Source organism: Pipistrellus hanaki, assembly GCF_964339955.1.
Source record: "Pipistrellus hanaki genome assembly, chromosome: 2".
Taxonomy (NCBI): Eukaryota; Metazoa; Chordata; class Mammalia; order Chiroptera; family Vespertilionidae; genus Pipistrellus; species Pipistrellus hanaki.
In genome coordinates this window covers 61,320,453-61,345,743 of record NC_140504.1, presented here as the reverse complement: position 1 = coordinate 61,345,743, position 25,291 = coordinate 61,320,453, and the positions used below count along the sequence as shown (strand labels likewise).

General features: G+C 51.0%; 1 protein-coding gene across 4 annotated transcripts in view; it reads left to right on the top strand.

Moving 5' to 3' along the window:
- The first annotated feature begins 6,805 nt into the window (after positions 1-6,805).
- BOC (BOC cell adhesion associated, oncogene regulated) overlaps positions 6,806-25,291 on the top strand; it is a 76,502-nt gene continuing 58,016 nt past the window's right edge. For 2 of the 4 annotated variants that reach the window (XM_084873972.1, XM_084873971.1), the window contains exons 1-2: positions 6,806-7,109; positions 11,220-11,312. The gene's annotated coding sequence lies outside the window, so the exon portion shown is untranslated. The remainder of the gene's footprint in view (positions 7,110-11,219; positions 11,313-25,291) is intronic. The other 2 variants (XM_084873974.1, XM_084873973.1) reach the window with 1 other exon arrangement.

Genomic DNA, 25,291 nt, shown 5'->3' with positions numbered 1-25,291 from the left:
CATACATTGAACTGCATTCTCTTAAGGTATACAATCCTTGGACTCTCCTATTAATTACAATTAAATGGATGCCCTTTAAAACAACGGTCATTTGGAAACCCACTGAAGGCACCTTAATGGCTTGACAAAATTCAAGCATCTTCTAAATGTGCCTTTCTTTCTTCATCTGGTAGCCTGTAACTCATGAAACAGTTGCAGAGAAACAGTGTTGGACTGGAAAAACCTTGGGCTCTGGAATTAGTACAACCACTTAGTTGTTGGGGATCTTAGGCAAGCTACTTAATTTTCCATATCTGTAAAGTGGAGATAATCAAACCTACAGCAAAGGGTGGTTGTGGGGGTTCAATGTAGAATGTGCACACAGAACCCAGGACAGAGGCTGTGAGAGGCGGGTGCTCAATAAACTTTAGGTTATTTTTCAGAGGGTTGTTGGAGAGGTTAAATAAGATCATGAATATAATAAAGCTCCCATAGTCAGCAATTACTGTTTAACTCCTCCCACCTGGGTGCTGTCTCCACTGTACTGAATATTGGAGAGTTGTTTTCTTTATCTGGCCAGTGCAATCTTCCAAACTAGATAATTCAAGGCCGCTTGGGGCCTTGTGTTTGAAGATCTTGTTGTTGAGATCCAAGAGATGAAAATGTACATTGGGGCCAAAACCGGTTTGGCTCAGTGGATAGAGCGTTGGCCTGCGGACTGAAAGGTCCCAGGTTCAATTCTGGTCAAGGGCATGTACCTTAGTTGCGGATGTGCAAGTAGGGGAGTGCAAGAGGCAGCTGATCGATGTTTCTCTCATATCGATGTTTCTAACTATCTATCCCTCTCTCTTCCTCTCTGTGAAAAATCAATAAAATATATATTTTTTTAAAATGTACATTGGGGCCGCTAGAGGACTATTTTGCAATACCAATCAAAAGCTTTTAAAATGTTACATATCCATTGATCCAAAACTTCTACCCCTAGGAATTCACCCTTAGGAAATAATCAGAATCTATAATAATAAAAGCATAACATGCTAATTAGACAAGAGGTCCTTCCGGACAAAGCTGGGGCTGCGAGGGAAGCCTGGGTTCCAGGTGCCCGAGGGAAGCCAGTGCCAGCAGCCGGGGGAAGGGCCTCTAGTTTTAAATAAAGGTTTATGATAAGATGTTCAGTCAACTGCAAAGCATGATCATAACAAAAATTGAAACAATCTAAATATATAACAACCAGAGGCCGAGGGCATGAAATTCATGAATGTGGGGGAGTCCCTCAGCCCAGCCTGCACACTCTCCAATCTAGGACCCGTCTAGGGATGTCCGACTGCCAGTTTAGGCCTGACCCCTATGGAATCAGGCCTAAACTGGCAGTCAGACATCCCTCTCGAAATCCGGGACCACTGACTCCTAACTGCTCACTTGCCTGCTTGCCTGGTTGCCCCTAACCACTCTGCCTGCCTAATGCCCCTAACTGCTCCCCTGCCTGCCTGATCACCCCTAATCGCCTCTGCGCGCTGGCCTGATCGCCCTTAACCAACTCTGCCTGCCAGCCTGATCATCCCTAACGGCTGCCTTTCTGGCCTGATCACCCCTAACTACTCCCCTGCTGGCCTGATCGCCCTAACTGCTTCCCTGCCTGCCAGCCTGGTCGCCCCTCACTGCCTCTGCCTGCTGACCTAGTCACCCCTAATTGCCCTCCCTTGCCAGCCTGGTAGCCCCTAACTGCCCTCCCCTGCTGGCATGGTCACCCCTAACCGCCTCTGCCTCAGCCCCTGCCACCCAGATGGATGTCCGATCTAATTAGCATATTATCCTTTTATTAGTATACATAGGAATAAATAACAATCTCTCCTTTTGCTGGAATAGTACATAGCTGTTAAAGTTAAACTTTAGAGAAGACTTAATGACCTGGAGATAAGAATCACAGGATATTAAATTTAAAAAGTAAGGTAACTACTTGTATATGCTGTGCAATGGACACAATTTTGCAAAATATGCAAGTACCAGATAAATCAATAAAGAAACTGGCTCCTGCCAAAATTACGAAATGCGTAAGAAAAAAGTACTACAAAATATTGAATAAAGGTATCTGTTTACGTTGCCCTGTAAAATATCTTCCAATTCTGATCAATTAGACTCATATACTCAATGTAGATGAAGTATGTATTTGTATTAATGAGAAACAAAAATAATAGAGAAAAATAACTAGAAAAACATCTCAGTCTGGTTACAGTGTCATCCCTGGGTAGGATTTAAGGTGATTTCCCCCTTCTTTGTGCTTTTCTAATTTTTTTCAATGAGCATATTTAATAATCAGGAATATATATATATATATATATATATATATATATATATACATACATATATATATATGACGTGTTTAGAATTTTTCAACTTTTATTTTTCAAATGCAGTTTACATTCAAATTATTTTGTATTAGTTTCAAGTGTGCAGCATAGTGAATCATACACCTTCAAATTGTTCCCCCTGATATACCAACCTGATACCATACATGGTTATTATATGATATTATATATATCATATAATAACCATGTATGGTATATTTTATATATATATTTATAATATGTATATTATATGTATATTATTGACTATATTCCTTATGCCAGCGTTTTTCAACCGCTGTTCCACGGCACACTAGTGTGCCGCGAGATGTTGCCTGGTGTGCCGTAGGTGCAGACAAGACAAGAATTTTATAATTTTTCACTATTTTGTTTACTTAATATTTCATAATAAAGTAATTATAAAATACTTTTTTTGTGTTTATTTGATTCCTATTCAAGAGAATTACTTTATATATAGTCAATATAGGCACAGAGTTAAATTTTTTAACATTTTCTAATGGTGGTGTGCCTCGTGATTTTTTTCATGAAACAAGTGTGCCTTTGCCCAAAAAAGATTGAAAAACACTGCCCTATGCTATACTTTATATCACTATGACTATATTTTATAACTATCAATTTGCACTTCTTAATCCATTCACCTTTTCACCCAAACCCCCTTCCCTCTGGGTAGAACAGATTTATATTGAACAGAGAGAAAATTATTCTTTGTCTACATCATAGTAATTTTCTCAGCATAATCATCTCCAGATCGCTTTCACAAACCTAGCTTTCTATTTTTACAATACAAGTAGTATCTTCAGCACACTGAGATGGGAACACCCCTCTCTTTACCTCACTCCCTGGGATTCCTTGCAGTTACTCTGCACACCTTACTGATGTGGTGACTTATTAGACCTACAGTCCCTGCCTGCCCCCAAACATAATAAATGTGGTGATCACTTCCATGCTAAATGCTTCCTTCTTGATGGAGCTCAGAAAGCCCATAAGAAAACAAGATGCCAGAGGGCAGTCACCTTGAACAGCAGAGTGAAGAGCAGCAGAAAGCATCTTACCAGAATCCCAGATTCTGAATAAGATGGCTCAGGGCTACTGTGGGGTGGGGAGGGTTAGAATACAGAAACTAACAGAGAGGGAGAGAGGGAGGGAGACTTTAGCAAGGGACAGGGGGAGAGTTCAGAGATACAATGTTCTCAACAGGAATAATAATAACAAACATAGCTGAAAGCGGTTTGGCTCAGCGGTAGAGTGTCGGTCTGTGGACTGAAAGGTCCCAGGTTCGATTCCAGTCAAGGGCATGTACATTGGTTGCGGGCACATCCCCGGTGGGGGGTGTGCAAGAGGCAGCTGGTCGATGTTTCTCTCTCATTGACGTTTCTAGCTCCCTATCTCTCTCCCTTCCTCTCTGTAAAAAATCAATAAATATATTAAAAAAAATAACAAACATAATTATGTTAATACAAAGAGCCACACCAACTGCAGCAGAATTAAGCCCTCTCAATTAAGCTGGGATCTGCATTCTGTCTGAACTGTATGGGAAAGATGAACAGCCTTGTGAACAGCCTGGGATGGAGGGACTCTTCTGCTCATTACAAGGCCATGGGTTTTTCTCCTGGCTAAATAGTGTTGGTGCAGACTGTGATAATCTTTGTTTTCTGTGGTGCTTTGACTCTTTGACTCAGAGTCCAGGGTGAGAACCAAAGGCCAAAAGAGAGGGAGTAAGTTCTAGGACAATGTGAAGGGGTAAGGGAAATCTTGGAGATGTTGATATATATATATATCACACACTAGTGGCCCCGTGCATGAAATTCGTACACGAGGTGGTTGTCCTTCAGCTTGGCCTGCATCCTCTCCAATCTGGGAACCCTCAGGGGATGTCCAACTGCGGGTTTAGGCCTGATCGGAGACCTAACCATTCACCTGGCTCCTAACCATTCACCTGCCTGCCTGCCTCCTCATCCCTAACCATGCTGCTTGCAGGCCTGCTCACCCCAACTGACCCCCTACTGGCCTGATTGCCCCCAACTGTCCCTCCCCCCCCCCCCCCCCACTAGCTTGCTCACCCTTAACCGCCTCTGCTTCAGCTCCGCCACCATGGATTTGTCCAGAAGGATGTCCAGAAGGTATCCCTGTCTAATTTGCATAATACCCTTTTATTATAATAGTATAGTTACTAGTGCATATATAATCTTCCTATATATAGGAAATTGAAGAATCAGTGAGAACTTCATGTATCCTGTTCTCATTGGACTCCCACATTGCCAGTGATTCTTGGAATCATCTTTGAAAAACAAGCAGCAGGATCCCCTTGGTGGGGCTGTAGGGAAAGGGAGTGTGTTCAGTGTAGTGGAAGGCTGGCTGACCCATTCCCTTGGGAAACGAAGAGTTCTGTACCCAGAGTGGATCCCAGGGGTTGTAGGCCTGAATGGTGCCTCAGAAGGAGGACGGTGAGAAGGTAGAAGCTAACATCATAATTGACTGGGTGGGGAGGGGGGGAAACAGGTCTTGGAGAATGTTAGAGGGAGAATGTTGGCGATTAAGAGAGACAGGTAGTGGAGAGGGAAGGAACTAGAGAAGAAAGGATACAAATGTATAGTTCAAAGAGGGGGTTCATGGTCTTTTTCATCTTGTTGAAAATGCATAAAATGTACTTACATTGCCCTTTTAAACATCTTTCTATTCAGATTCTATTAAAATCATATGCTCAGCATAAAGTATGTATTTTTACTGATGAGAAACTAAAGAAAACACAATTGAGGCCCAGAGGCCCAGAAAGGTGGTGACTTTCTCAAAGCCACGCAGTGGCTTCCTGACTCCCAGGGGGAGGGAGGGCAACACTGTCGTCCGACCAGCTCTTGGCCTGCCTGACCAACTCCCAGGTCACCTTCCTTCCCACTCTGCACAAACTCGAGGTTCACTTTGAATAAACACCTTAACCCTTTTGGATCTTGGTTTACTCAATGGCCATATAAGGGTATGAAATTACCCTTCACAATTTATGTTTCATCCTCAAAGGGGACCTAATATGCCACCAACTCAGTATATGTTTGACTTCTCAATACCCTGAATAAGTTTTTAAAATGGGGCCCTCGCCGGGCAGATGTGGCTTAGTTGGTTGGGCGTCTTTCCATGCACCGGGAGGTGGCTGGTTGGATTCCAGGACAGAGCACGTGCTGGATCCCCAGTAGGGGCTTCAGGAGGCAGCCAATCATGTTGCTCTCTCATTGATGTTTCTCTCTCACTCTCCCCCTCCCTTCTTCTCTCCGAAATCAATTAAAAGTTTTAAATTAAAAATAAATAAATAGATAAATAAATAAATAAATAAATAAATAAAATGTGGCCCTGGACCAGCAGTGGCAGCAGCACCTGGGAACTTACTAGAAATAAAACTTCCCCTGGGTCCACCCCAGACCCAGAAACTCTGGGGGTGGGGCCCAGCAGCCTGTTTTAAGAAACCTCCTAATGCAACCCAAGTTTGAGAACCGCTATTCTGAATGTTTTCTGCCCAGCACTATAGAGAGGATTTCACACACTCACTTGCACACACGGAGATAACTTTCCTCCGGAGCGCCTCGCCCCTCCCCCTCTCCTCCTTCGCCTTGCTCCTCCATCCTGGGATGATGAATGGAGGTCAGGGCAGGGCGCTGTCAAGAGGATGGCGAGCCCTCCCTCTCCAATCCACCCAGGGTCCGGGAGAGTGGCCTGGGGGCCTCCCCAGGACTGGCTTCCTTATTTTCTCCACAGTTGCTAACGAACTTTGGGAAGGGGGCGGGGGGGGGGGGACCCACAAGTTTAATAACAAAGTTTGCTTTTAGTGATTTAGTCAATAGTTTGCAGCATGAAGGAGAGACTATGGAGAGGAGGGATGTCAGAGAAAAGCTTGGGAAGAAGAGACTGGAGAGAGGAGGATAGCCTCTGAGAGCGAGGGTCTGAGGTTAAGCTAAGGAGAAAGTGGGTGCCGGGGCTGTGGGAGGAAGGCAGAGGGCACCCCCATTTGTATGGGAAAGAGAGAAGTTGGGGTAAGCGCGAGACGAAGGCGCAACAGAAAATGGGTGTTGGGGAGAAAAACTGAGTTTGGGAGACTTTTTTTTTTTTTCCAGCTTCCTTTCCAAGACGTTCTCTTTGCTCCGTTTTGCTCCTCCCCCTCCTCCCCGCCTCCTCGGCCCCCCTCCTCCTCCTCCTCCTCCTCCTCCTCCTCCTCCTCGCGCGGCAATGGGAGGTTCCTAAGCAGGAGAAGCCCAAAGGAGATATTGTCTGCGAGTTCAGTCATCCAAAAGGCTTCTTCCCTATGGAGGGACCGGCTGCGCCCGGCGCCGCGTCCCCTGCCGGGTCCTCCCGCCGCCGCTGCTGCTGCCCCCGCTGCCCGCCGCGGGGACCCTGAGCCCGGCCGCGGGTCAGCCGCGCGCACACACGAGCGCACACACTCACACATACACTCACACATTCTCTCTCTCTCTCTCTCTCTCTCTCTCTCTCTCTCTCTCTCTCTCTCTCTCTCTCTCTCTCACACACACACACACACACACACACACACACACTCACTCACACTCACGGCCGCCGCAGCCGCACGCGCCCTCGCTCCGGCCCGCACCCCTGGCCCCTTTGTTGCTCCCGCGCTGCCGCCCGGTTCGGTGCGCGACTGGTGTCCCGGTGCGGGGTGCGGGGTGCGGGGTGCGGGTGCGTGTCCGCGGTGTGGTGCCTGCGGCTCTCCCCGCGCTCCCCACGCCGCCCCGGGCCGCTCTTCCTGCCCAGGAGCCGGCTGCACCCGAGGTGAGTCACGTCGCTGAAGTTTGTTTTCTTTTCATAAAAAGTTGTGTTTATTTGTTGGTTTGGGGCGGGAGCGGGCGGGAGGCGACCGCAGGCCGGCGGAGCGGAGGAAGCGCCGGCGGGCGGCTGCTGCTGATGGCCGAGCGGGTCCGGGTCCGAGCGCTCGGCCCGCGGGTCCGGCGGGGGCTGCGGCCGCGGCGGGGGCGGGCGCGGGGACGCGGCGGGCAGCGGGGTGCGGGCTGGCCGGGGGCTCCCGGAAGCTCCGGGGCTGGGAGCGCAGGGATCGCCCCCCAGACTCCCCCCGAAGGCTGACACCGGCGCTCTGGCTCCGTGCGCCGGGCCGCGGGGAGAAACCCACAAGGGGACTGACAAATGCACAGAGCCACCCAGCACCGGTTTGGTCTTCTTCGGGGGTGAAGGTTGATGGCATTGGCGTTTGAAATGAGCAGCCCCGGCTGCAGGGGCGGAAGGGACGGGGCTGGAGTGGGGTGTCCAGGGTGTCTGTGGGGTGGGGGCGGCAGGAAAAGGGAGTGTGTGTTGGCGCGTTCGCGCACAGCGTGCTGCTGGGGTTGTGCTCCTGGAGTTTTTGTTTGTGTAACTGCGGGAAGGTGGGGCCACGAGCCGCTGAGCAAGTGGGAAGGGGCTGCGGGGAGGGACAAGGGACCTGGGGAGAATTTTCTGCTGGGGGTTTTGAAGGCCCTGCTGAACCTCATCCAGGATGCCCGAGGTCAGTTTGCTCTTCCAGGTGCTGGGAGGATTTTGAGGGTCGGTGAGCAGACAGACCGGAGGAATGGGAGATTTGCTTTCCTGAGTTTTGTCTTGGGGATGGGGGTGGCAGTGGCAGGGTTACTTGCATGGTTGTTGTGTCGCTCCAGAGATGTGGCAGTAAAGCTAAGAATACCCAAACCGCACGCCAGCGGTCCTAAACAGGCACTTTCTGGGTGTGGTGGGGTGTTCTGCCCCTCCCCCGTCCCTTCTCAGCTGGTTCGGATGGGCTTACAGAAGTTTTTACCTCCTTGAGTGGACTGAGTGAAAAACATATTTTGGTGTCAAGCTCCCCTAACCACCCTAAGTGCCCTGTACCCAGCTCCCATTTGTCACCTAGTTCTCTGTTGCCCAGAACTTTGCAAACATTGGCCACTGAACGAATGTCATTTTCAAAATTCTTGAATGCACATGCATTTCTGACTTATCCCACAACTGGACCCTGAATTGGCAGCCCAGCTCTGTGATGGGTTTTTGTTTGTGTGTATGTGTGTGTGTGTTTTCCCCACCCCTCTGTTTACAGCTAATACATCAATCCCTATTCTCTCTAGGGCAGTATAGACAATATTAAAACAGGGTCTTGTTGGCTTGAGGTGTGGACTGGAAGGCTCAGTCCATCTGGATGACCTGTTTTCTAAACTTTACTGAAAGTGCCTCTGAGGCAGGAGCATGGCCATTTTGAGGTGTGTAACAGGTTACCCAGGAACGTTTCTGAGGTCTTATAATTGGCACTTTTTAATGGTCTGGTCATTGAAACCCAAAGGTTCCCATGGCGATCTTGAAGCACCTTGGGGTCAGTGGGATAGAGGCAGGGAGGGAGCAGCAGTGGAGTTACGACTTTCCTGCCAGATGAGTTTTTGAGTTTATGGAGAGAGGCAAAAATGAAAGAAGTACGAGTTGCCTTATTGTGCCTCTTTGCTGACCCTGCCTGCCCCCATCTATTACCCAGAGTTTGGCCCTTCAGGTGGCTACAGAATGTCTACACCTACAAAACCTGAGGATGGAGACCACAGACACTGTCCCTTTTATCCTCTTTCAGGAGATCTCAGTAACATTGGAAGAGACATTTTCTTAAGAGAATTGCCTAAGCCCCTGGAGCTGGCCTTACTTGGGAGAGGAGGTTGACAGAGGCCAGGCTGATTGGTTTCCTTGACCCAGTCTGGGAAGAAGAGGGTTGGGGGTGGGATGAGGAGAGCGTTGACCAAAAGCCTTCCTGGGTAGGGCTTTTGCCTCCTTAGACCCCCTCAGAGTGGTAATGGGTAGAGAATGGGAGGAGCAATACCGGAAGCAAGGCTTCAAATCAACAGAGAGCTGTTGATTGGTTGGCCAACTTGTGATAAGAGGGTGATTTATGCTCCTTTCCTTCGTCCTACAAATTTGGGTCCAGAGATTGTCCTGACTTTGAAGTGTTCTTTCAAGTGTGCGGACTCCCAGCCCTCTTTAACAGCTTATCTGTGGTTCCCATGCGCTAAGAAGGAGCAGGAGATTTCACTCATGACATCATTCTGTTGGCTTCCTGAGGGAACCCCAGGGTGTAAGCAAGGAGGGTAGGAAATGAGCTTGGTGGTCACAGTCTGTCACAGGCCCTAGGGGTCTAGGTTTGGATTTCAGCAAAGACACTGATATGAGTCATGAATAAGGATTTCCCCCTCTTTGACTTTCAAACAAGTGAGAAGAAACCAAAGAAGAACAAGAGCAACAGATAATGACTATCCATCCAGTCCTTTCTGGCCTCTGAATAAGGAAGCATTGATCTGGCACCAAAAGATATTATGCCTCTGGAGTTTGCTTTCTTTCCTTCAAACTCCAAACTTCCTTGCTGTCTGGAAAAATAAGAAAGGAGTGGAGGTGGGGTGGGGATGGAAATTGGAGAGGGGGAGGAAAGAAAGTGATTTTTTAGATTTTTAAACAATCTGTTTACTTTAATAGATGGAACTTCTTGTCATCTCCATACTTCAGTACAACATCTATAGCACATCAGACCCAGGGCTGGGAGCATCTTGTCCGGGGGCTTAGTCCAAGGGTGGTTCTCCAAACTAGCGCCCCCCTTCCCCATTTTTAATTATTGCACAAGCATCTACTAATAGAGAAACTTTTTGAAAATTACCCACAATCCCATGCTATAATACAACTTGTGATTCTTCATCCATGTGCATAAATACTTTTCACATAGTTATGACAGCCCTGAAGCATCTCTATGCTTTTGACCAAAGACTCAGAAAACAGATATGTCCAGTCCTTTTGCTATTGGTGGGAACGACCGAATCCTAACAGTGCTCCCACATGGAGCCCTCTCATGTAATCTTTTCGTTTATGAGGCTACATCAAATATTTGGTGGGATGAAGAGGGTGTTTGTTTTTAATCTAGAAATACGTGTTTACCAAGAGCCTTCCTCAATAGGGCTTGTGCCTCTTTAGACCCCTCAGGGTGGTAATGGGTAGAGAAAGGAGGAGCAATACCGGAAGCAAGGCTTAAAAGATTCAGCTCAAGTGGCACTGCCCTGAGGATTAGGCCACTTGGGTTGGGGCCCTGGCTCTGCCTGTGGACTTCGTTCACACTGGTTCAAATCACTGAGTTAATGGGTCCCTGCATCTCCACTGCCTCTGAGTTAGACTCGCTCCCAAGCTCATCGGGTCTTTCCTGCCCTTCCCTTTATTTTTCCACCATCCACACCATCTCTCCAGTCCTACTACCTCCCCACTTGTTCATGCCCATCACAGATGTTGCTGACACGTGGCTGGACTCTCTACTGTCTACCCCACCCATCTCCCATCAGTCATACAAACAAGTCAGCACCCACCTCCAAAACAGTTGAAGTTTACAATCCAAACTCCTCAGCCCTCTCACATGTGGCTCAGTCCCACTGCATGATGGTGACACCTCCCTAGGAGCCTTCTGCTCCAGCCTGGCGTGGCCAAGGCTGGCCCTAGGCTTTGCTGGGTCCATTTCTTGCTTGCTGCCTTACCCCAGACCTCTTCCCAGGAAACCCACCTTACTTTGTATGAAGCCAGCTGATAATGTGCTTTTGAGAGAGATTTGGTGAATGTTGATAAAAAGGGGATGCTGGATGTACAGGTAATGGTTTTGTAAGATCCACAGATAGTTTTCAATGCAGTCGTTGTCCTTCGTTTTTCTCTTCATTTCTAGCAAGGAACCAGGTACCTGGAGATTCCAGGAAGCCTCTGATCTTAGAAAAACTGCTTTTCCTTTGTTTTCTTATGCATAAAATGGATTAATAAGGAATTATCCTCGTTTGTAGCAATGCTCCTTATAAAAAAAAGCAAATACTTTAGAAGTGTTTGTTTCTCTGCTTGTTCCAAAGATGAGACACTTCTCCTTTTCCTCAGTCCCAGCACAAGCTTCCTGGAGCCCATGACCCATGAAGTCTTGTCAACACTCACACAGTCGATGGAATAGAAGCGACAGAAGAGGAGACACAGGTGAGTTTCCTGCCCACAGTCTAGCCTCCCTGGCTTGCGGGATCCGTCTCACGTTCTGTGTTGCCCTTTGAAGATGGAGTGTCTCTTCCCATTTGGTATTGGAAGGGTCCAACTGAAGTGGAACTGCACCAGACAGTTGGTTCTAGGGTGACTCATACATTTTAGTCAGAGCCTGTGGTGGCCTCTTTCCCCCCGGGCCGGCCACGTGAAGCCCCCTTTCCCTGAGACAAACTGCTGGACATGCTGCATGCAAACCATTCACTATGGGATTTGGCATCTGAGGCTGCTGTGGAAAAGTCCTGCTTAGGTTTGGGCGAGGAAAGCCCTGTGTTTATGTCTCTGTCAGCGGTATTACAGCGAATGCCTTGTGATCCGATGTCCCGGGCAGTGTTTATCTCACAAAACCCATGAGGGATTCTGTGTCATTCCATCTTCTGAAATGAAGTTAGGAAATAATTTCTCTTTTCCTAATGGTGAATTTGGCCTTATCTTCAAAGAAGCCCTTTGATGTTCAGGACAGGATTCTTGGGCAGTCAGAGGAAATCATAGGAGAGAGATCAGAGCCAATAATACACAGTCAACTTAACTCGGTTGCCAGAGAAAATGTTGAGGAAAGTCTCAACTGGTCCTCCTGGTTAGTAGTAGCAGGAAAACACACAGTATGACCAGGGCGAGTAGGATTGAATTTAAAAAAAAAAAAGGGAAAAAAAAACCGCAGAAAGAGCTGAGCAGCAGAAAGCATGGCAGAGGAATGTTTATACTCCTCGGAAATGAGTTTGGACAGCCTTGGACAAGACGAGGAGGATGACGTGTGCAGACTGGAGCCTTCCTCCTCGCCACAAGCTTTGATTGAGTCCTCGCTGTGAACCTGAGCCCACGCCATTCAGATCCCATTACCGGAGGGAAGGGAAATGCAGAACAGCGCAGCCCGGGCTCCAGTGCCCGGCATGGGGGCTGGCCGGTGAGAGAGGCTGCGGGCCTCTCCGGCCAGGCCGCCAGGCACAGAGCGGCAGGCAGGGCCGCTGTCCCTCCACCTCCGCTCATCCTGCTGTTCGTCACTTCTTCCCTGAAAAGGTACCTTTCCTTAGCAGACTATGGGCTGAAGTATTCTTGGCACAGGAGATTTTAAGTTCAGAGTAGGTTTTTTTTGTTGTGTGTGTGTTTTGTTTTGTTTTTAATTTTAGGAAGGTTCAAAACTAGAATCTCTGCACTGATACAGAATCTCAGAAATGTGAGTACGAGACACGTTTCTAAAGCCAGTTACTGGACACCTTTCAGGGTGAAAAGGAGAAAGGTGCCCTTTTTTTTTTTTTTTTTTTTTTTTTTTCCTTGTTTGTATCAGGTTTTAGCTGAGAATTCTAGAAACACAGGCCTGAATTCAGCTTTCTGCCTTTCGGTTCCATTGCCCTCGGCTCTGCTGTCCAGGGTAGGTTTGCTTAGCACTGAGGTCATTCCCAGAGCAGCGAGTGAGGGGACATTAGTGTTAGGGACAAAGGAAAGCCCCCAGGCCCTGCAGTTGCCCAAAAGCCTCCTTGGCTGCTGAGAGGTAATGTGCATGCGCACTCAGCGGGAGTTACAGGTAAGAGGAGGAGGAGGAGTGACTGGGGAACCTCCCGGCCTTACAGGCCCCGGGCTGGGCTGGAATTGGATGCTGGAGGAGAGCCCTCCCCCACCTTCCCTGGCTCTGCCAATATTTTTCCAGATTAGCCCCAGTCAAGTGCCTTTACTAGTCTGAACTTACCTAACATCACAATTCCAGCAGGTTTATTAGGTATGGGTCACCCTTAATTGGAGAGGAAAATTGGGGGGTTCTGGTTTTATGGCTTTTCTGTGAAAGCAGAGGCTGCTCCTAATTATTTCACAAGTCCCCCCACCCCCACCCCCACCCGACTCTGCCCCTGCTTTCTGCGGGAAGGCGGTCCTCCCACAGTGGTGTTCCATGGCCCTTCCTCTCTACGTACCTGTGCCCACGTGGAGGGGGTTTCACAACGCCGCCAGCCAGCGCCCCGAGCCCTCGTGAGGTGATGGAAACTCACAGCTGTTTGCCTCTGTCATTATGAATGGGTGTTTTGTAGGGAACGCATTACATAAAAACCTGCGGTGTTACAGCCACGTGTTAGGCTTGAACGGCTCTTGCAATGTGCGGGCCCTGGGAGCAGGCACCTGCGGCCCTTCCTCCACGCCCTTGGTGGTCGGCCGTCGGGAGGGCTGCCTCAGCTCCAGGTGAAAGCTCTTGGTCAGGTGCCCTGGGCTCTGTAGGAGGGACCGAGGCTGCGTGGCTGGGCCTCGCTTTCGCCTGTCTGGACGCTGGCAGCTTGCCAGCAAGGTCCACTGGGTGGTCTCTGACAAAGGGAGGGAGGGAGGGGAGGAAACTTGGCTCTCCTGCCCAAAGGGAACAGCAAGCAAGGTTGGCAGCCAATCCCTGCCGCCGAAACACCACAAAGGTCCTGCGTTTGGGTGAAAAGAAGCGAACAGGTGGCTGCAGGCAGGAATGGGGACGGAGGTGGTTTTTGTTGCTCTGAATTTACAAACGAAGCCTGGCATTTATGTGGTGAGCCCTCTCCCCAGAGGCGAGCACGCACATGAGCAGCAGGTGTCCTTCATTGTGGGAGGGATGAATTACCACCCTGTCACCCAGGGAGCTGTCTGTGGGCCTGGAGGCTGAGACCAGGAATCCCAGGGCCAGAGAGGCGGCACTGCCTGCCTCGGCCATCCTTCCGGTGATGGGGAGGAGAGCAGCTGCCATTCGGTGAGCACCCACTGTGTGCCCGGCCCAGGCCCCCAGCAGGCCCAGGAAGATGGGCGTGTAGTGGTCCTATTCTGCAGGTAAGGGAGCTGGGGCTTCAGCGATTGTAATGACTTGTTCTAGTCACACAAGATTTCATCACAGGGCTGCTGACTGCAAAACTCAGGCCTGAGAGAAAAAAATAGCCGCCCAGACAATCTCTCCTCCAAAGGAGAGCTCCCTTAGTGTAAGGAGAACTGATCCTTTCGCAACAGAACCTAAGGGGCGGGTGGGGCCCTTTCCCAACTTCCCAGGACGGTAGCTGGGAGGTTTTGACTGCTCTGGGGAAGGAGCACGAGGGAGCCAGGTGTTGTGGCCTCACTGGTGTCAGACTTGGCAAAGCAGGGCTACAAGCCGCCTCCATCTTGGGTCTCGTCTTGGAACATGTCTCCTGACTTTTTGTTTTGTTTTGTTTTGCCCCTGGGACCTCATCTGGATGGCTGTCTGGAGCTCTGCTTCACCACAGATGCCAGCTCAATCCATTGCTCCTCGGGTCTGCGGGTCTGATCAGGCAGGTGCCCTGTGCCCTGCGTGGGGTGAGGGCGGGAAGGTGTTTGGCCGAGCAGAAACCTCCTGATCAGGAGAAGTGGCCGCTTGTGCAGGAAGGACGTAGCAGTTTGACAGACAGGTAACTGACAGGAGATGGGACCTTCCAGGCAAATACCCACAGGGCCCAGCGGGAAGAATTGCACAGGCAGTGAGTTACCTGCAGACAGTAAGTGAGACCTGCCCTCCGTCCGGCCCAGGAGAGTGGAGAGCTGGCTGCAAGGACATGGCGTTCTCGCAGCTCCTGGGTTTCCCTTCATAAACGTGGAAAACCCGGAGCCAGGATGTTTTGGGCTAGGAAACACAGGCACCAGAGTTTAAGACAATCATGTGACCTCTCAGTTGGGTGACAGGAAGTCATGGGAACTCTGCCTCTATTTCCCTGTCTGCACAAGCAGCTTCCCTCGGAGCACATAGGAGGTAGAGAGATGGCACAAGAGGGCACTTTGGTTCTAAGTGTCCCTGCCCACCACCAAAGCCCCAGGCCTCTGGCACCTGTGCCCGCCGAGGCTGAGTTAGGAGCTGGACTTTTCAGGGAACCAGAGTCAGAGTCTGGGCACAAGGGCTGCATCCGCCTCTGTTCTCTCTTCTACGGAGGAGCCTGGGCAGAGGTGGTGCAGTCCTATCACAGGGACCCTCCCAGGGCCCTCAGCTGGCTCGCCTTCCCGCTCTGGCTGGGAGAGGCAGGTGAAGGGTCTCAGGATCCTGGGAGAGTGGGGAGAGGACAAGACCCCATGGCAGGAGAATCCTGAGAGAGGAAGGAACAGTGGGGTTTGGGGCTGTCTGGGGGAGCCCGCCTGAGAGCACTGAGGTCTGAAGGGAGCCTTCTTAGGAAAAGGGGGGAGCGTGGAGAGAGATGCAGGCCAACAGGGAGCCACTTCCAGGCTGGAGACTGTGGGGCATCCTGGTTCAGGGGGAACTCCAGAGCCAGACAGGCGTGGGTTGGAACCCTGGCCTCGCCAATCACTAAGTGCACTGAGTGGCCAGATTATTATGATCTCTGAATGCATAATAATCTGGCCACTCAGTATATATCTTATATATAATAAAAGGCTAATATGCAAATTGTCAGGTCAACCAGCAAGCAGGCTGGCCAACCACCTATGTCCTCTCCCTGGCCAGGCTGCCCAGACCCCAACCATGCACGAATTCATGCACTGCCCCGCCCCGCCCCATACACACACACACACACACACACACACACTCACACACACTGCGTTCAGAGATCATAATAATCTGGCCATTCAGTGTATGTCCCTGGGCTAGTCACCCGAATTAAAATGAGACCCCCATTTCTTAAGATTGTTGCAAAGAGGAAGCAAGCTACTGCATAGAAAGTGCATGAAATGCATGGTGAGCATTTAGTAGGAAAGAAAAGGGAAAGGGACAGAATGAAAGGCGGGTTATTGATCGGTCGGGCAGCCAGAGGGGTGGGTAGGTGGAAGGCTGTGCTGATGGAACCCCCACCTGCTCAGGTCTACAGAGATAAAGGAAGGAGACGGTGGGGAGAGAGGAGCCACCGTGGGGCAAGGCCAGCCCTGGGAGCACCCTTAGGTAGCAGTCCTCAGACCTGGCCACTGGAAAAGACTTCCCACCTTTCTCCTCCGCTTCTGCCCCAATTCAGCATCGTCCATGCTACCAGTTAGGCCACAAACCTGCAAGTCACCTTTGACTCCGTTCTTCCCTCAAATTAGCAAATCGTATTGGCTTTACCTTGAAAATGTATCCAGAATCCTCAACTTCTCACCGCCCAGTCTTCAGTGACATTGCCTACCTGGACTATTGTAGGAGCTTTCCTGCTTCCAAGTCCCCAGACCTTTCTGGCCCATAGTCTGTTCATGGAGAAGTCAGGTCAACTTCCAGAAGAGAAGCCAGAACTCTCCATGGTGCCCTGTTTCCTTCAGAGAAAACTCCAGACATCTCAGTACTCTCTGCCCTCTCCTTCCGTTTTTTTTCCTCTCCTCCTCCCCCTCCCTCTCCTCCCTCTCCTCCCCATCACCCAGCCCACTCCCAAGGCCACACTGGCCGCCTGGCTGCTCCTCCAACTCGCTGAGCAACCTCCCTTCTCAGGGGCTTTGCACCCGGTCCCTCCCACTTCATTCAGGTTCCTGACCACCTTCATTAAATCACACTCCACCCTCATTCTTTCTCCCTTCAACCTAACTTATTTTCCTCCACGTTACCTTCCAACATATATCGCTTTGTTCATTTGCTTATTGCCTGCTTATCCTTTAGCATGAAAGACCCATGAGGCCAGGGACTTGGTTTTGTATCTCGCTCTCTCCCCATTGCCTAGAATAGAATCTCATGTGTACTTGGTGCTCAATTAATTTACTAATCTGCATGGCTCTCCTGAATCTCAAAAGGGGTACAACAAAAAGTGTCAAACAAAATGAAATCATCACAGGCAGAATTATGTAAGAACACTGCATTCTGGGTATATGCCTATGGGGTATGTGGGAGAGAGAATCCCAGTAATGTTCTAGAAAAGCCGGAAGCAGTGTGCTGGGCCAGATCTGCTCTCTCCTCAGGAGACTGAGTTCAGCTGCCAGTTGTTCCTTTCGTAAGGGGAGTGTGAGAACGGATGCTTCTCTGGCCCCTCTGCATCACTCCCTCAAGAAGCATTTATTGAACCCCTACTTTATGCCCAGCTCTGCACTGGGCCTGGCTGGGGAGTGCAGGGACACCCAGCCCGTCCTCTCACCCCACCGGGAGCATAGAGCCTCACTGCCCAGCGGGGCCGTCCTCGGTGGCCTGGACCATCCGCGGCACAGCCCTTCCTGTGAGCACAGCACCTGGGTTGAATTGCGCTCTGCTGAATCTGGTTTGGAATAGGAGGAACGTGGGATGGATTTAAGAATAGTCCGGCCCCACATTCATGAGGACCTGGCGGGGGGGGGGGGGGGGGAGGGTAGGGGGCCTGTACTGGGCGCGCGGGCCACACAGACGCCCGCTGTCGGGGAGCTGACACGCGTGGAAGCACGGGAGCAGCGTGTTTGCATCTGCCTGAGGGCACATCTTCCTTCACGTTGCAGCCCAGTCATTGCTGACTTGCTTCTGGAGTTGGAAGCTGAGAAGGAATAAAAATAGGGATAAAGATCCCAAGAGGTTTTGTGCTGACACAAATGTGTTTGAGAAAGTACACTACCCCGATCCTCAGAGCCAACAGCGACAGCACCTCAGGGAGCTGGGGAGCAGCCCAAGCCTCCTCTTGCACGGTTTTCTTTTAACTTAAAAAAAAAAAATCAATAGCCTTTAAAAAAAAAAAAAAAAAAAAAAAAAAAAAAAGCATTTTTAGATTTACAGGAAAAATTAAGTGAAAATTACAGAGTTGCTTCACACCCCTCACTCTGTACCAATTTCCCATGTTACTAGCATGTTGGTGTTGTAAATTGGTTACCACTGATGAGCCAATGTTGACACGTTGTTATTAACCAAAGCCCATAGTTTACATTAAAACTCACTTTTTGCATTGTGCATTCTGTGGGGTTTGACAAATGCATAACGACAGGCATGTACCATTACAGTATCATACAGAATAATAGTTTTACTGCCTAAAATCCCCTGTGCTCCACTCTCCACCCTTTCTTCCTTCCCTCTCTCAAATCCTGGGCAACCACGCTGTTTTTACTATCTTCGTAGTTTTGTCTTTTCTAGAATGTTATATAGTTTGAATTACGCAGTATGTAGTCTTTCCCGGCTAGCTTCTTTCACTTAGCCGTCTCCTCGAGTTTTAAACATGACCTTCCCCCAATCCCCACACACACACATCACACACACACACACCCCACACACACAACACACAACACATAACACACACCACAGACACACACACAACACACAACACACACACAACACACAGCACATACCACACACCATACACACACACACCCCACACACACCCCACACACACCACACCCCCCACACACACACCCCACACACACCCCACACACACCACACACCACACACACACACCCATCCATCAATTCTGCCCTTGGAGCAAGGGACTGGCAGAGGCGGAGGCCCAGGCCATGAGCTGGGACCACCTGAGCAGAGCCCGCGGTGCCATGGCTTTTCCTCCGCCCACCGCACAGGCCCGGCCTAGTGCTACCGGAGTTTAGCCCAGGCTGGTAAACTGTCAGGAGCCGCCTGTGTTTGGGTTCCACATCTGGAAGTGTCAGCTGTGCAGACCTTCCCGTCCCGTTCCCGAGTCGACAGGAGGAGCGCACGCTGTTTGCCTTCCTCCTCCGTAGTTTGTTTTACTTGCCGTGGGGCGGGGGCCGGCGGGGGGCAGGGGGCTTCCGCGGGCAGCAGCCTCCTCCCCACCACATCCTGTGCGGCTGCCTGTGCCCCAGCCTCCGGGGCAGCGGCTCCCGTCCAGCCCCAGGCCCTGCAGTGTCCGTGCTGAGCCCGGGGACTGGCTGAGCCCTGGGGCCTGGTTTGTGGTCCTTGGGGAGAATGATCCCCTCAGATGCAAAGAGACGGAGGACAGTGCCCCTGCCAGGACATGCTGCTTTCTCCGGTCGGCCTCACAAACTAGGATTCCGTGGGAGCTTGTGGCAGGAACCTCAGCATGCAGAGCACTCCGCAGCCACTCTTGACAGTGAGGCCCTGGGTGGGGGTCAGAGAGGCCACAGGGGTGGATTTTCTAACCGAGGCAGGAGAAGCTCCTCCAGCCCCACCCCGCCCTGGACCCCGTTAGGAGACAGGACGGTGCCCGTGAACGGGGGTCGTGTGGCTCCTCTGGTGGAGCCAGGCTGGCAGTTCCAGGGGCTGGGGAAAGGGTGGACTAGGCAGAGGGTTCCACCCCTGGGGAGCAGAGACTGACGTTTAGACCCCGCGTCCATGGCTTCCTGTTTGGGATAAACACAGAGCGGAGGCCAGCTGGTACCTCCTCACGCCGACGGACAGCAGCCAGGTGTGTCAGAGTTCAGCAGGAGGAGGAGGAGGACTCGTCGGCCCCTCGGGAAGTGGACATTCCAGGCCGATGACCTAGATCCGCACCCCCTCCTCCTCAGCTTCGCCGTCTTCCCAGGCCTGTGGTCTGACCACAGAGCTCTGGGCCGCCGCTCGGAGGCCCGACCTAGCTGTCCCCCTGTAAGTGGAGACTAGTGATACCTGTCCCAGGTTGTCAGGAGCGGTGAGCACTAACGCAATGGGGAGTTGGAAGCTCTTTAAACTCCTCAGGGGAGACGCTCTCTAGGCCAGCGGTCCTGGCTTTTGCTTTAATGTTGGAATCAGGATATAATGTTCCTGCATCTAACTCCAGAGTCTGGGAGGCGTTGATTCCTGACCGCGGGCACTTCCAGAAGCCTTGGCCCAGGCCTCCGTGTGTCTGGGGAGGCAGAAGATAGAGAACAGCCGACACCTGTGAGTGTGAGCCCTGGGTTCCTTACAAACAAGTCCAGCCTTGACCCCTACGTCACCTCCTCACAGCCTGTCCTCAGGAGGCACAATGCGGGTCCCAGGCTGGCTTGTAGGTGCATGCCTGGCAGGGTGTGTCTAGGGGAGGGGCCCACATTTTCAGAACCAAAAGATCAATACGTGATCAGACAAATCATTTATTTTTTCTCTTGATTTGGGGAGGGGGGGATGTCTCAGAAAGATGTTCATAAATAGCCTTTATGTTTATAAAACATAAATATAAACATGGTGCATTGAACACATTGCCTTCTGCACAGAGGGTGGCGTTGTGTACCGTGGGGCCACACCGAAGATGCAAAGGAGGCCTGGCTCCTTCAGGAGGATCAGCGAGCGCTGGACAGAGCTATGGTGCTGGGTCTTCTCTCCGGAGAAACCGGGGTTGGGCTCCAGTGTCACCCACCACCAGCCACTCAGTTCTCTAGAGCAGTGTTTTTCAACCTTTTTTGGGCAAAGGCACACTTGTTTCATGAAAAAAAACACAAGGAACACCACCATTAGAAAATGTTAAAAAATTTAATTCTGTGCCTATATTGACTATATATAAAGTAATTCTCTTGAATAGGAATCAAATAAACACAAAGAAAGTATTTTATAATTACTTTATTATGAAATATTAAGTAAACAAAATAGTGAAAAATTATAAAATTCTTGTCTTGTCTGCACCTACGGCACACCAGGCAACATCTCGCGGCACACTAGTGTTGAAAAACGCTGCTCTAGAGAAAGCAGGCCTCCACGGCAGTGGAGCAGGGCTCCTCAGTAACAGGTTCTCTGTGCTCCCAAGGCCAAGGAGTGGGGGGTGGGGGGTGGTGAGGAGGGCGCATGCCCGCGGAGGGAACCTCAGGCAGGCAGACGAGTCTTCCTCACACACGGAAGTGCTGACACCCGCCCGTGTCCGGATGGGGGAACGCAGTGAGACACCCAGCTGAGATGAGGTGTGTTCCCTCCCCGGGCTGCGGAGTTCCGGTCTGTCCTCCTCGTGGGAAGAAGGCCGCCCGCTGAAACTCTGGAGCCCCTGCACCCTGCCTCTCTCCGGCCGCCTGGGGCCTCACACTGAGCTGGCTGGGTTACCCAGAGGCCCAGCAGTAAGCTGCGGAGGCAGCCCTGCGCGCTCGCCAGGCGTTTTCCACGTGGGCCCGAAGACACATGGGTGACATTAAAGAGCACATGGGTGACATTAAAGAGTGGCCTGCGGCCGAGACCGGTTTGGCTCAGTGGATAGAGTGTCGGCCTGTGGACTGAAAGTCCCAGGTTCGATTCTGGTCAAGAGCATGTACCTTGGTTGCAGGCACATCCCCAGTAGGAGGTGTGCAGGAGGCAGCTGATCAATGTTTCTCCCCCAATCTATGTTTCTAATTCTCCATCCCTCTCTCTTCCTCTCTGTAAAAAGTCAATTTTATATATATATATATATATATATATATATAGATAGATAGATAGATAGATAGATATATAGATATATATATATATATATAGATATATTTTAAAAAGTGGCCTGCCAACTGCTCATCAGCAGATTCCTGAGTGCTGTGCCTCCTGCCCTCAAGACACTCAGATCCAAGCAAGGGGGTCATTGCACATTGAGTCGTGTGCCCTGCGTTCTCTTATTAGAAGAGTAGGTGCTGGATGGTCACCTGTTTATTATCACGATGATGGTTACTTTGGCTTAGGCAAGCTGCTAATGGGTAATTACTTTCCAAAAACCCATGTTCTTGGAAGATTGGGCTACTGAGAGTTTTGCCCATTACAGTCTGTTTGAGAATCGTATAGGTCAGTGGTTGGCAAACTCATTAGTCAACAGAGCGGCAAATCGCGGCTTGAGATTCGCCTGTGGCTCACGAGCTGCAATTTGCCAACCACTGGTATAGGTAGAGGTGTGGAGGCCCAGAGCACAGGGCTGGTCCTTCAGCTGGGCCTCGGCCCGTGCACGTGGCTGGTTTCTGCTCTCAGGGAAACGCCAGCCAGAGCTGGGGACGTCTGGCAGTGTGAGGCAGGGGGCCTGGAGGCAGAGCCAGGGAGATAGGCCCCTCGGAATCTCTGGCTGCCACCAGCAGTCTCCTTCCAGGGGTGGGGTGGCCCCCACCAGAACTAGGACACCCACTGGAACCTGCCTGGCGGTGCTATTTTTTGGCCTAGCTAAGAAGACATTGGGAAGAAGGGAACATCTGTAATGCTTCCAACAATAAAGATACTGATTTCTAAAAAAGAAGACATCGGTTAAGGGGGTGATGGTGGTGGTGGAGGGGGTGGGAGTTCTGGACGTTGGTGTCGGACTAGGCAGGTTTGGAAGGATCTTGCTCTAGTTATCCTATTGGGGGGAGATGCATTATTGTCTGTTATTTAAAAACTCAAACACAGGAACGCCTAAAGAAGAGTGTCACAAGCCCAGTGTTCCCATCACGCAGATTTCAGCAGTTCTCACGGCAGACAGCAGGCCTTTAGCACACTGCTCTGCTTCATGGCTCTGCTGTGAGTGCCAGGTGGGTGCGGGGCGGATGACACCAGGCTGCCCTTTGCTAAGAAGCGTGTCCTCCAGTCTCCCCCCCCATCCCCCCGCCCCCATCCCCCTCCTCACAGTGGCCTGGAAAGGACAGAACTCCAGCCCAGGACTCTCGACTTGATTCACGATGGTTCCACAATGCCCTCAGATGTGTCTGTGCTGCACGCCCCCCCCCCCCACCCTCCCTGGTGCTAAGCTGGCAGAGAACGCTTGAGCTTTATCTTTGGCTTCCCAGAGCCTCGCATGGAGTGGTGTTCAGTGATGGGAGTGGTGTTCAGTGATGAGGGGTGGATCCACCTGGGCAGGTTAAGGACTGTGAGGACTTAGTTCACCATTTGGGGAGTAAATGGGGGCAAATGGTGAGGGGTCCGTCCTCGTCTGAACCCTGCAGAGTCCTGGCTGAGCGCTGGGTGTGGTCATTCTGCAGGGCAGGGGCTCCTGGTTTCCCCGGGAGGGCAGCGGTCAGGGAGGATGGGAGCGCCGGGTTGGAGCTGCTGCCTCAGACCTCTGCCTGCCCTGGGTGTGGTGGGACAGGACTCTGAGGTCAGGGGGGACCCAGCTCCAGACCCGCTTTTCTGGGTGGCCACAGCAGCCTGTGAGCCACCTGCTGTGCCAGGGCCTGCGTGCCATCCCAAGTGCTGTTTTATTCACTTTGGGGTTGGCAGGGAACAGGCCCTCCACGTGTGGGGAACGGAGTCCGCTTCCGACCTCCGTGGCACTGGCAGCTCAGGCTGCTCTGTGGCCTCGGGGCAGAGGTGAGGGTGCCAGCGGGTGTCCGAGGAACACGAGGGGCAGTGCTGCCAGTGCTCCCCCTGAGATCTGACCTGTGTGTAGCCAGCAGGGGCTCAGGCAGGACATCGCAGACCCCGGGGCCCTCCCCCTCCCTGCCTGGCCTTTTTCAGTTAAAACTTCCAGGCCCCTGTCCCCCCCTCCCATCCTCGCACGATGTGTGTGTGTGAGTGTTTTAATTTTTATTCTTGGCAGAAGTTAAGACACAAAATGGATTTGGAAGAAGATGAAACCAGTCTGGGTATATGTTGGGCAGCGGCAGCTTCATTCCTGGAGTGGGAGGGCCACAGAGCGGGGAGGGGCTGCGTGGGACCCGGGTGGGGGGCGGGGAGGGCTGTCTCCTTCACCAGAGGGACCCAACTGAAAAAGGACTCTTTGCGGGGGGGGGGGGGGGGGGGGGGGGGGGCGGCCCGCGCGGAAGTCAGAGGCTGAGCTGTTAACCCTTTGGGATGTCAGAAAACCATCCAGTGATGGCAAAGCTCCCTGGTGTGAGGTGGTGGTAAGCGGACCTGGGACCCCTGGATGGCCCACACCTGCTTCACTTCCTGGCGGTCCCTGAGCCCCTACAGACTGCCTGGCTTTGTTAAGGAAATCGCTGATGGCATTTCAGGTTTGGATGTGCAAGCCTTAAACGTGCATATGCTTGGAAAACCTCTCGGCTCCTGCTGACCTCCCAGAAGTTGGTGGCCCCGGTCAGCAGGGATGACGGGCCCAGGGTCCTGTTTGTGTTTCCTTTGCTGCTGTCGGGCCTGCTGGGCCTGTGGTGGCATCTGCTTGGGTTTTGGTTTTTATTTTTATGGGAAGAGGAGAAAACAGGAATTTTTGAAAGTCTGGAAAATATCTGGGGAAATTTGAGAGAAGCTTTGAGAAAAATGTTTTATTCCTTAAAATAAATGCGTGAAACTAAAATATATATATATATATATATATATATATATATATATATATATATATATATATATATATATATATCTTTCAGAATGACAAGAATTTCTTCAAAATAATATAGTGGGCACCATTTTTATGAAAAACTCTCCGTTCCAATCATGGTATCCAGTTCCAGCAGGGCATTCCTGGCAGAGGAAGACATTCCTAAGCAAAAGGACCCAGGTCCACGGCAGAGGCATCCCATGCTGCTTCCCAACCCTGGCTACACATCATGGTTTCCAGGAAAGAATTTTAAAAAACACTGATGGATGCCTGGGCCCTGCCTCCAAAGATTGCAACTTAATTTGCCTGCGGGGTGGCCCAAAGCACTGGTGTGCTTTTGTGTCCACAGATGATGATTCTGTGCAGCCAGAGTCGAGAACCTACCTTCTAATCCTCGTGTAAGAACAGAAGGAAGATGAGAGCGGCCAGATTCAGAAATGGAAGGATTTCATTGTCTCTTATACACACTGGTGCATGTAACTTGAATCCAGACTCAGAGTGCTGCTACCAACTTTGGGTGGGATTTCAGAACTCGGACCTCAGGGCTGAGTCTGGGTGGGGTGGGGAACAGCACATCTTCAGGAGCTGGCGCGCTGTGCATTGTGGGACTCGCCAGCCCAATCCCTCCTGAAAAACGGCAGCTGGAACATGACTCCAGTTCAGACTGACTGGTTGTTTTCAGGCTCAGTTCCTTTGCTAGAAAATGAAAGATGAAATGGAGAGGGTAGGAGATTGGGATGCCAGGACACAGGCTTTATTGAAGAGAGGAGAACCACTGCCGGCTGCTTCCAGAGAGAGAGGAGAAGAGAGCTAGGGCTGGGGTTCGTGCACTTTTAAGGGGAGGGAAGAGAGGGGAAGGGGCTTAGGGCACTCAGTATACGCTGATTGATGGTTTCATTTAAGGCCTATGATAAGGGACCTAGAGACCTAGGAATTGGGGCTTAGGGTATTTGTCAGGTGCTGATTGGTGGTTCAGTGATCAAGAATGTCTGGCTGCAAGTGGAG